Genomic DNA, 12487 nt, shown 5'->3' with positions numbered 1-12487 from the left:
CAGGCTCCCAGCTGGTCCTGGCCAAGTAGGCTGCCTTGCTTCCCTCTTCTTCCTTGCTTTAAATGTTTCCTGTCATTTCTCTGTTCAATTCCAGTGTTCTCTTTTAGATGATTTATTCAAAGTGTGATTAACTGTTGCTATTTTGGTTCTTCTTCGTGGAGGAGGTGAGTGCTGGGTGCCTCTGGTCAGTCCTCTTGAAGCCCTTCTCACCTATGTTTTCTTGTTAGAGTTTCATGGTTTTCGCTCTTACATTTAAGTATTTGATCAGTTTGTGTTAATGTCTGCATATAGCATGAATTAGGGGCCTAGATGCATTCTTTTTCATGTGGATAGCTGGTTGTCCCAGCACCATTTGTTGAAAAGACTATATTCTTTCCCTACTGAATGGTCTTCATACCTTTGCCAAAAATAAATTGACCATGAATATATGGATTCGTTGTCTAGACCAGGGGTTCCCAAGTCCTGGGCTGTGGACTGGTACTGGTCTGTGGCCTGTTAGGAACCACGCCACATAGCAGGAGGTGAGCAGCGGTGAATGAGCATTACAGCCTGAGCTCCGCCTCCTGTCAGATCAACTGTGGCATTAAATTCTCATAGGAGTTTGAACCCTATTGTGAACTGCACGTGTGAGGGATCTAGGTTGCACATTCTTTACGAGAATCTAATGCCTGATGATCTGAGGTGGAATAGTTTCATCCTGAAACCATCCTCTCAACTATCTGTGGAAAAATCGTCTTCCACAAAACTAGTCTCTGGTGCCAAAAGGGTTGGGGACCACTGAACTAGACTCCTGATTTTGTTCCATTGATCTATGTCTGTCCACATTATCTTGGTTATTGTAGCTTTGTTGTAACTTTTGAAAATGGGAAGCGTCGGTCTTCCAACTTTTTTCATTTTTTTCAAGATGACTTTGGCCATTCTGTGTCCATTGCAATTTCATATAAATTTTAGGATAGGCTTACCCACTTCTGATAAGAAAGGCAGTTGGAATTTTGATAAGGATTTAACTGCATCTATAGATCACTTTGGGGAGTATTGCCATTTTAACAGTATTGCCTTCTAATCCATGAACACAGGATGCCATTTACTTAGGTTTCCTTTAATTTCTCTCTACAATGTTTTGTAGTTAACCTTAGCTGCTTTAGTTAAATTTATTCCTAGGCATTTTGTTCTTTTGGGTGGTAATGTAACAATTAAGAAACTGTCTTCTTAATTTCATTTTTGGGCTATTCATTGCTAGTAGGTAGAAATCCAACTGATTTTTATATATTCATCTTATATCCTGGAACTTTGCTGAAATAATTAGGTCTAGTACTATTTTTGTAGATTCTTTAGAGTTTTCTATATGTAAGATCATGCCATCTGCAAATAGAGATAGTCTTTCCAATCTGGATGCCTTTTTTCTTTTTCTTGCTTAATTGCCCGACTAGAACCTCTAATACAACATTGAATAGAAGTCGTGAAAAATGAACATAGCAAGTCCATCACCATTAGGTATGATGTCTGATTTTTCATAGATTTCCTTTATCAGATTGAGCAAGTTTATTTCTGTTAGCTTGAGTATGTTTACCATGAAATAGTATTGAGTCTTGTGAAATACTTCTTATGTATCTATTGATAACCACACTTTGATAAAAATCTTCAAAAATTGAAGTTTTTGGCACTTAGAGGATGCCCTGATTAAAAATTTCCAGCTGATTTTCAACCAAGTACAACCAAAGTTTAGAGATTTTATTTGTGCAAAAGTTCAGTGCCACTTAGGATACTTAAGTTGATTTCAAAAGTAATTTTCTAAAGGCTCAGACATTTCGGAAATCTAATTGATGGTGGATAGTAAAGAGAAAAAGTATGAACTGTCATACTGAAGCATTGAAAAAAAATTCAATATCATCTTTACCAGAAAATTTTGTAGTCTGTATATATAAAATATATGTAAACTTTGATAAGTACAGCTGCTGCTTCAATTGGTAGAATATCCTGATTTATGATATTGAGTTATAAATTATGTATGCATCACAATCCATTCCAAATACATTTTTGCTCAATCTAGTAAGAACATAAGTTTTACCACAATGCTATATTCTACAAAATGTGTACTTATATTACTATTGCAAAAATCAATAATTATATACTTGATGTCAGATTTTTAATTGAATTTACAATAATATTTAGAATAAATGTTTCACTTTTGGCAAAATAAACATTTTAATACTTAATTAGATGAAAACAAATTGAGGCATTATTGGAATTAAATGATTTTCTGTTTGAATCATCTAATGATACTGGTATTAAGCTAGGCATCATTCAGCTGTTTGCAATGTACTTCTGCCATGAATTTACCTTTTGTCCATGCATGAGAAAACTTGGAATCAAAAATGAGCAAAATTTATTTAAGGGGAGAATCATTTGATCTAAATGAAAAGTTGTGCTTTGCAGAGTGATAGGTAAACACACCTTCTCCAGCTGTTTATGATAAATTCATGTCTTTGGGTGCAGTCTTTTTAAGATACTTGCTAATTCCTGAAGCAGATGCTGATGCTGCTTCTAATTCTTATGTGATCACACTGTCAAAGAGGTAGATGGTAAAATAAACATTTTGTGCAAGTTGTGTATCCTTCATCAACTTTCTTGTGAATTGGAAATTTGATTATTAAATTTTTATTTTTGAGCTCATTGCTGCTGAAAGAATTTACTACAAAATATAAAATTATGCCAATCATTTGTGCCAATGGGTTAGGGAATGATAATGGATTACTGCATTTCCTTCTCAGAAGTATTCAAACTGCACAGAAATGTATGGCCACATGATGCTCTCCTAAAAGGAGTTCCAGTGTTAGAATTTCAGGCGTTTCCTGGGAATTCCTAAAACTTCACCAAGCATATAGTCTTTACATAAAGTTGGTCTTTTCTGTTGGGACACTTCCATTTTCTCAAACTGACCAAAATTTTGGAAGCTGAAAATGAAACAAGATGGGCTCAGAGAAACGATAGATTGAAAACAGCAGAAGGGTTTTTGGCACTTGCTTTTCTGAAGTGGACTTCCAAGCAAGACCTGCTAATTAATAGAATAGCTAAATTCTATTCTTTAGGGGTATATATGGAGGATGAGAAGGAATTTGGGTTTCATGGCTGGAGAGAGGGTAGGGATGGGCAAGTGGAGAAATGATAGTGCAAGTAGTTTGTGTTTGAGCTCCAAAGCAATCAGTCTGTAGGGAAACCTAGAACAAAGATAGAGGCAGAGGAAGGAGATGGGCAGGAAAAAAGCAGGAGCAAATGTAGGGCTTTATGAATCCTCAGCTGCCTCCAGGCTGCAACCTGAGAACAACAGAAAGCACTCTTCACCTAGGAAGTGATATGACCACACCACATTAAATGTAGCCTTGGCCGCCTTCCTCCAGGATCATCCTCCTCTTAAACAGCCATCCAAAATTTTTCTAGAGAAAGAAGTAATGTCAAACAGAGCAACCCACGGTGAGAAATTCTCCCAATGCTCTAAAATCAGTCATTACCCAAAATAGGCATCCAACGTGTTCATTTGTGACTTGCCATAAATACTAGCATTAGTAAAACAACATTATTCTCATATGAGTTGACTTTATTGTGCTTCAGAAAGTTACAACATAATAAATATCTATGAACATGTTATTTCATCTGCTCTCATAATTTGTCTCTTCCAACATGGTTCTGGCAATTTTAGAAGTTTCCATGTAAATATATAAAAATAATGATAGGGAAAAATGAAGACAGAACAAAAAAGAGGTCAAGTATCACATTTAGCCCACAAATGTTATGATAGAATATGAAATTGTTTTATAGATGGCTAAAGTAAACTTTTTTTTTTTGGTGGTGGTGGTGGGGAAGATGATGTTATGGGTATTATCACCAGTTTAAAAAGAAAAGATGCCTAAATTGGGAATGGAGCAGGCATCTTTAGAACCCCTTTAATCTCTAGTTAATGATGCTGTAAATCAAAAATAAAATTCTAAGACTCCCCCCGCCCACCCTCCAAAACAATCTGAATGGACTTCCTCCTCAGCCAGGGCTCTTAACATGTAATCTGAAAGACTGGTTTGGGCCATGAAGGGAAGTGGGGGTCGGACATGCCTTATTATACCTCTCTGCGTTAGCATCAATACAGATTTTAAGTCTAATAAGAAACATTTTACAATCTATTCTATCGGAAGCCTGCTGAAGTTTCATCTGTGTAGTAAAACTTTGGTCTCTACCACCAAACACTCCTTTCTGCTGATCCTAGGTCTTTAGACAAACTCAATCAATTGCCAACAGAAAATGTTGAAATTTACCTATAGCAGTCCAGGCCAAAGTGCTGTAATCCTAGCACTTTGAGGGGCTGAGGCAGGTGGATCACCTGAGGTCAGGAGTTCGAGACCAGCCTGGTCAACATGGTGAAACCCTGTCTCTACTAAAACTACAAAAATTAGCCGGGCCTGGTGGCAGGTGCTGTAATACCAGCTACTCAAAAGGCTGAGGCAGGAGAATCATCTGAACTTGGGAGACCAAGGTTTCAGTGAGCCGAGAAGGTGCCACTGCACTCTAGTCTAGGCAACAAGGGTGAAACTCTGTCTCAAAAAAAAAAAAAAAAGAAAAGAAAAGAAAAAGAAACTGCCACCCCCATCACCCCTGATCCTACCACTTCAAATTGTCCCACCTTTCTGTACCAAACCAATGTATTTCTTAAACGTATTTTATTGATGTCTCATGCCTCCCTAAAATGTATAAAACCAAGTGGCACCCCGACTACCTTGGGCACATGTTTTCAGGACCTCCTGAGGGCTGTGTTACAGGCCATGGTCACTCATATTTGGCTCAGGATAAATCTCTTCAAATATTTTACAAAGTTTGACTCTTTCATTGACAATGTCTACCTTTATAAATAATTTGGTAGTGTCCTAAAATACTATACCCAGCACATTTATGTACATGTAAATTTATCCTGGCACTTTAACAACAACAAGAACAACAACAAAACCCATTATTTTACAACATACAATACGCTGTGACACTTCTGGAAGTGTGCCATTAAATAAAATTAATTATGAAGCAGAGTTGGTTCCCATCTACTGTCACAAAAAGTTATTCAGGTGAAATGAACAGTTTGGATTCTGTGAAGGTGTTAATTAAGGAAGCAATTAAGGAAACGGGTTAACAATTATTGTTCACTTGAGTTTTCTAAAAAATATGCCTTGGATGTGATCTGTAATTGTCTCTTTTGTCCTTGAGTCTGGAACCCTCTCCTGCTCCCAGGTTACTTTTCCAGCAATCTGCAGCTCGAGAGAACTTTCCCCAATGCCTTTGATTTCCAGATGTGTTGCAAGTTGGGATCAGACAGAATTCATGTTGAGAAGGTTCAAGTCTATATTTTCAGGAGACACACCAGGAGGAGTTCTGCTGCTGCCTGAATGTCCATGTTGTTTAGGTAAATTGGTGATGGGGTAGATTAAAAGGGGATTCTTTAGTGGTTTGCTGGCAATTGCTCTAATTTCCTCCAGACTTCCTCTTGACAGCAGAAAGTAGACTCAGTAAAATTATATCCAGGAAGGTACAGAAGTGGAGGTGGTGAAGGTATTGATTGGGTGAACACATGGGATGAAGGGGAAGGCCTACATCTGAAAAACCTGGCCCTCCCTCCTTCTCAGACCTCTGTTTATAAAGATAGGAGAGAAGACTTTGGAGACAGGTATATGTTCTATATAATCTGCTTTGGAGATTAAGCAGCAACAAAGAGGGAATGAAAATGTACCATTCAGTAATGTACCATTCACTCTAAAAGAAACAACTATGCCTTATACTGCACCAGTTCCTTAAACATTTTATTTTATTTTTTTAAATGATGGCAGCTCCAGGACCACATTGGATGGCAAATATCAATGACCAATACCTTTTAAACACCTCCTGCTGGAGAGTTTCCTCTCTCTCGTCTCAATTTCAGGGGAAACTCAACAACCTCTGGGCCCTTTTACAAGGCACAATTAGGGGCCTATAAAGAAAGAACTGCTGCAAGAGGTGTAGGCACTAATGCTAGATCTTCAGGAAGCCTTGAAGGCTGAAGGTGAGATGCAGTGAGCTTACAGAACATAGTGGAACTCAAAGAAGGGTTTCTGAGATAAATACCCTTATTCAAATGCCAGAGACACACTGTTTCTCTAAACAAAAAGTCTTAAGGCCCTGCAGTTTTTATGTTGGAGGAAAAGATTTGGGCCAGAACCAAAGTTTTAAAGACTTTTTATTGAAGAAGTTCAAAGATTCCTTGGTCAGCAGCCAAGTGTAGTCTGATTTGTTTGCATTTCCTCTGGGAACTCACAGGCAAGTGAGGAATTGGCCAGCCACCACTGTGAGGGTCACCCACACCCCTGTGGGCCTTTTCTCCCTCAGCAGTTCCAAGGTGGGGGAGGGAAGCTAGGGGGAATCAGATCCCTACAAAGGCCGAGAGTTCAGCGGCCTGGCTAAGCTGCAGTTCTCTTCTGGGTGAAGGAGTATGTCTCCCAATAGTTGTAGTATCTCTTCCAGTACACCAAGATGGCATTGATTAGTCCACAAATCAGACCACCATGACTCAGAAGGTAAGTGAGAGGCATTAAGGGGAGAGGTGGGAAGTGAAATATCACCTCTTCTTCCCTCCTCCCAGTGATGGTGGAAAGACTTGCTCCAGGCTGGGAGGCATCAAACACGTGTACTAATGGGCCAGTTCTCCACATTCAAGGTCCTGGAGATGTCAAGTTTATCTGAAAATCTTTCAAGTGATCCTGTTGTTTGCAGTTAGAGGGAGTTTGAGAAATTTGTCAACTGAGTTTAATTTTTAAAAGGGAAAATGTATATTTTACTATGGTTTTGGAGTTTGAAAAAGAGATGCTTGTGTAGCCACACATGTGTGCACACACAAACAACATGAAGTTCTGTCCTTTCCTTGGGATTTTGATCACAGAGGTAGAAAATTAGGCAATGTATAAAAGGATATATGATTGTCAAAAGGTGAGGAGTTACAAAGATTGAGAGAAATGGGTCCCTAGTTCTCCTGAATTGATGGATCACAGCATGTGACTGATACCCATCACTGAGCAGATTTCATGACCTCTTCTTCGGTAACATGAAAATCCAAGAGAGAGTAGAGGAGGAAAGCTGGTCACACATATATAACCTTGATAAGGGCAAGGGCTGAGTAGGCAGCGGCTCCAAGAGTGAAGTTGTCTGTTACTGTGTTGAGCAGTAGGAGGGAAATACCTTTAATTCCTGCCCCTCCCAACTAAATGATAAGGGAAGGAGCCTCCATCCATGTATAATGAAGAGAAGTGCCCTGCTGAGTCTGGGCATTTGAGTTTGTGGGATGACCATGGTGTGGCATGGTGTCTGAGCTAGCAGCCAGTTGGTCTCTCCAGAGACCAGTGAGCTGCCTGTTGCCAGATGAGAGGCATGGGGTCAGGGCAAGCCTCACTTTTGCCGAGCCTTACCCAACCCCTGCCAGGAATGGTCTTGTATGCCAACACCTGTAGTCTTGCCCTGTGCTAGGGGACCCCCTCCCAGTGATGGTAGAAGGACCTGGATAACCCTTTAGGGAGGCCTGGGAGCAACAACTCCCACAATATGGCTGGGCTCCCCACATCCCTTTTTTTTTTGTTCATTGGCTGTAAAGTCCTTTTCTGAGATGAAGCCTTCCCTTTTCTCAGAGAGAGCTTGCTTAGGGAAAGCTAAAGGGATTAGTAGCCCTGTTCTACTTGCAACCAAATGTACCTGTTCCTGGAGGCCTCTCCCCTCTGTGCCTGTGTGTCCCTGTTTTCTTTTCTGCCTCCCATTTGGGAGTCTCAATGGCTGGCTGATCTGAGCCCAGGTTCAACTGTTGTAGATGTTGTTTCTCCATTGGCTAAAGAAAGCCAATGTCACCTGGGGTGCTCTTTCTGCCCCCTTTTACCTCCAGGTTCCAGGAGTAACCCTGCTCCATGTTGGGGTTTCCAGATCATCTGACATTACTGGAGAGGAGGCCTTGGAAAGAAAAGGGCCAAAGAGAGGCCCAGCAGAAGATGACATTTACCTCAAGAGGTGGGGACTCCCTCGCTTTATTCTTTGTATATGGGTCAAATATAGTTCAGGAAATTATATCTCCAGATCAGCATCCCAGGTCATTGACCTTGGAATAAAATTTTTAAACAGTTATTTTAAAAGGTAATTAATTGAGAAGTGAGAAATGGGAAAAAAGCAGCAATCGCCAGAACAACGGGGTCCAATTTGTGCAACTTTTCTCATGGTTCTTACGGCTCTTTGCATTGGAAATAACTGCCTAAAGATAGTTGTCCTCAGGCACTTGTAGCTAGCGAGGATAGGGCTTAATGACAGCCCCAAGGTGATGAAAAATTGTGAAGAGTAGTGGGGTGAGCACATGCTCAGAGGTTGCTTCCTGAACACAAAGGAAGAAGGGGATGGACTCAGTTTCAAAGCTGAAAAGGGCGGGAAGTAAAAACAATTCAGGCAGGAATTACAAACAATTCAGGCAGGAATTACATTCTCTGAAAACCATAGAATTTGAGATGCAAATTATTTCAAGTGGAGTCCTCTGTACTGGATCAGCAAACTTTACTGTCTCTAAAAATCACCAAGGAGCTTTTTAATTATGCCGATTCCTAAGCCCCACCCTCCATAAATTTGGAGCAGGTAGATTTGGGGTAAGACCCAGGATTCTACATTTTTAATAGGGCCATTCCCATCCCTAGGACTTCTAATGCAGGTGTTTCACGGTCTCCATTTTGAGATCCTCTGCCCTGTGAAATGCCTGAATTCCTTCTATGGCACCCCCAGCACATGGCTATTGACTCTGCATCCTCAATTGGGTTGCAGGATGATGAGGGAGAGGCCAGCCTCTGGCAACCAGGTTGTCTTTAACATTTTGCAGAACCCACTTCCCTACAGAGGCCACCCCTGTTAAGAGGCTGATGAGGCTTCATATCAAAAGAATGTTGAGGTTGGGGACACAGATGGAGCTTGAGGCTCAATCTAGGATGTGGTTTGGCAAAATGAGTCAGTCATGCATGTAACTGGGATTTGCTTGATCTGAATCTAAGACCATAGAGCAGTTCCAATATTGAAAAATTCTTATTTGTGATATTTGGGGTGGGGGAGATCAACTTTTATGTTGCTAATAAGGTCTCACGGGGGTAGAGAGGTAATTGATAAGATATTGAGCTTCTTTCTGAGATAATGAAAATATTAAAAATAGGGTTGCACATGTTAATGAATACAGTCATATACTAACAGGGATTCATTCTGAGAAATGGGCCATTAGGTGATTTCATTGTTGTGTAAACATCATAGAGTGTACTTACATAAACCTAGATGGCATAGCTTCCCACACACCGAGGATATATGGTAGAGCCTATTGCTTCTATAGGCTACAAACCTGTACTGCATGTTATTGAACTGAATACTGTAGATGACTGTAACACAATGGTAAGTATTTATGTATCTAAACATATCTAAAGATAGAAAAGGTACAGTAAAAATACAGTCTAAAAGATAAAGAGTGGTACACCTGGATGGGGCACTTACCATGAATGGAGCTTGCAGGACTGGAAGTTTTACTGGGTGAGTCAGTGAGTGTTGAGTGACTTTGAAAGCCTAGGACATTATCACACACTCATATAAACTATAATGTACATTTAGGCTACACTAAGTTTATAAAAAATATTTTTCTTTCTTCAGTAAAATTAACCTTAGCTTACTAAAACTTTATAAACTTTAAAATTTTTAAAAACTATTTTAACTCTTTTGTAACAATAACTTAGCTTAACACACATTGTACAGCTCTACAAAAATGTTTTCTTCCTTTATATCTTTATTCTATAAATTTTTTTCTATTTTTAAATTTTTTACTTTTTAAATTATTTTGTTAATAAACTAAGAAACAAACACACACGTTAACCTAGGCCTACAAAGGGTCAGGATCATGAAGACATCACCAGGTGACAGGAATTTTTCAGCTCCATTATAATCCTATGGGACATCTGTTGTGTATAGGGTCAGTTATTGACCAAAACGTCCTTATGTAGCACATAACACATCACAATTTAAAAAACCATTGAATTGTACTCCTCAAATCAGTGCATTGTATATTAAGTGAACTATATCTTTATAAAGCTATTTTTTAAAAAGGACTGAGAATTCCATGAAATGTTTCATTTGTTGGTGGAATGGCTTTATTAATATAATTTAAATAATATAATTGAAAATAATTCTGATAGCATCCTATGATATTTGACTCAAATCAGTAATGACTTATTCATGACTTTGCTTATACCCTCTTCTCTATCCAGAGACATATTTCTGGAGTCTGACGCAATTTCTATTTGTAATGCATGTCTCAGTAGAGGGTTGGGCCTAACATTGAATCCCAGGAGGCTCCTGCTAAGTTGGCTAATTGGCGGTCTACCTGGGCCAAGAGTGTGCAGTTCTCTGGTGTTTATGGAGTCTTGATTTTACTTTTCATTTTTCTGGCTTACAGCTTTTCTCCTTTGAAATCCATTAACTAAGATCTTCATTCAAAAGTTCTGAAGAGGATCATTGAGGAGTCATTTTTCAATTTGGAGCCTATTGCTCCATTGAATAATGAATAGGTTTCCCTTCTAAGAGACCTACAGTACAGAAATGCCCAGAGCCTTTCTTCTATGCTGCTTGGAAGAACTATGGAACTGGAAGCATTCTTAAAGACCTTGAGCAACTCCCTGCTTTTGCAATTAAGGGAACTGAGGCTTGGAGAGGTAAAGCATAAGGAAATCCCCAGCTAGTGGGCAAGCTAAGACGCATCCTCCTGACTCATGGCTGGCTCCATGTTCTACACCTATTGTCTATGAAAGCTGAAAAGACAGCAAACTCCAAAATATTTATCTCCCTCATCTCCCCCAACCCAAAGCCAACAATCTATTTCTAAAACCAAGTTGTTGCTATTTCTGAAACACAAAGTAGGGAAGCCCCATTCCATGGCTGAGAGGAAATATGACCCTTTTAACAGGGAAGCCAGCTGCTGGGAGATGTGGAAAAAGTCCCTCCTTGGGAACCAGCCCACAAGCTCTTCCTTCACCAGTGACAGACCCTGAGAAAGTGCTTCTCTCCCCAACATAACCTAATTGCCACTTCCCCACTAGCCTCCAGTACTCACTCTGTGCCAAGCTCTGGCTCCGGCCCAGCTGCTCCTTGAGCTGGGAGCCAAACCCCAGACTCCCTTGTCTCAGGAATTGGTCCAGAATGGCCTTAATAGTCAGCTAAGAGAAGCTCTGTATCAAGGCCTGGGGGAGCTGGCTGCCCAGACTCTTGACTGCCTGGGTGGGCTGCCAGGACGCCTCCTCTGTACAGACCTGTCCCAACTTAGCAAAGGAAGGACATGTAAGGAAAAGGCAAGGCTACCAGTGGAACTCTAGTGCTGCTGGGGGTGCGTGTAAGTCTTTGCACCAGCTGACCTCTCCTTTTTCTGAGGCTGGAAGGATTTTGGTACCACCAGTATCTTTAAACCACATGCTTCGTTCTTCAGGAACAACCTCCTGGGATTCTGGAAGCACACAAGGTCTCTTGAGGCCTCAGACTTGTGTCTGCAAGCCAGCACATGAAGCTGCAACTAGGACAGGGTGTAAGTATGTGCAGATGACTTCTTCAAAAGCTTCTCTATTCCTTTCCTTGGGAGTAACACTGTCTGCTTTGTCCAGTGATGGACACTCTTGAGCCTTTGAAATTAGTATTAGGCTTGCCAGCATAGGTTGGTCAATTCTTTAATTTGATTTCTATGTTGACATGGTTCGAATGTGTGTCCCTCTAAATCTCATGTTGAAATGTAATTCCTGGTATTGGAGATGGAGCCTGGTAGAACGTGTTTGGTTCAATGGGGACAGATCCCCCATGAATGTCTTGGGCTGTCCTCACAGTAATAAGTGAGTTCTTGCTCTGAATTCATGTGAAGGCCGGGCGCAGTGGCTCAAGCCTGTAATCCCAGCACTTTGGGAGGCCGAGGCGGGTGGATCACGAGGTCAAGAGATCGAGACCATCCTGGTCAACATGGTGAAACCCCGTCTCTACTAAAAATACAAAACATTAGCTGGGCATGGTGGTGCGTGCCTGTAATCCCAGCTACTCAGGAGGCTGAGGCAAGATAATTGCCTGAACCCAGGAGGCAGAGGTTGTGGTGAGCCGAGATCGTGCCATTGCACTCCAGCCTGGGTAACAAGACTGAAACTCCGTCTCAAAAAAGAAAAATATTAGGGCAAGGCTGGGCACAGTGGCTCACTCACAACTGTAATTTCAGCTGTTTGGGAGAATGAAGTGGGAGGATTGCTTAAGGCTAAGAGTTGGAGACCACCTTGGGCAACATAATGATACCTCCATCTCTACCAAAAAAAAAAAAAAAAAATTAGCCAGGCATGGTGGTGCATACCTGTAGTCCCAGCTACTCGGGAGACTTAGGCAAGAGGACTGCTTGAGCCCAGGAGTTTGAGCCTTC

This window comes from Saimiri boliviensis, chromosome 2, assembly GCF_048565385.1.
Source record: "Saimiri boliviensis isolate mSaiBol1 chromosome 2, mSaiBol1.pri, whole genome shotgun sequence".
Lineage (NCBI taxonomy): Eukaryota > Metazoa > Chordata > Mammalia > Primates > Cebidae > Saimiri > Saimiri boliviensis.
Note: the sequence above shows the minus strand (reverse complement) of the source record.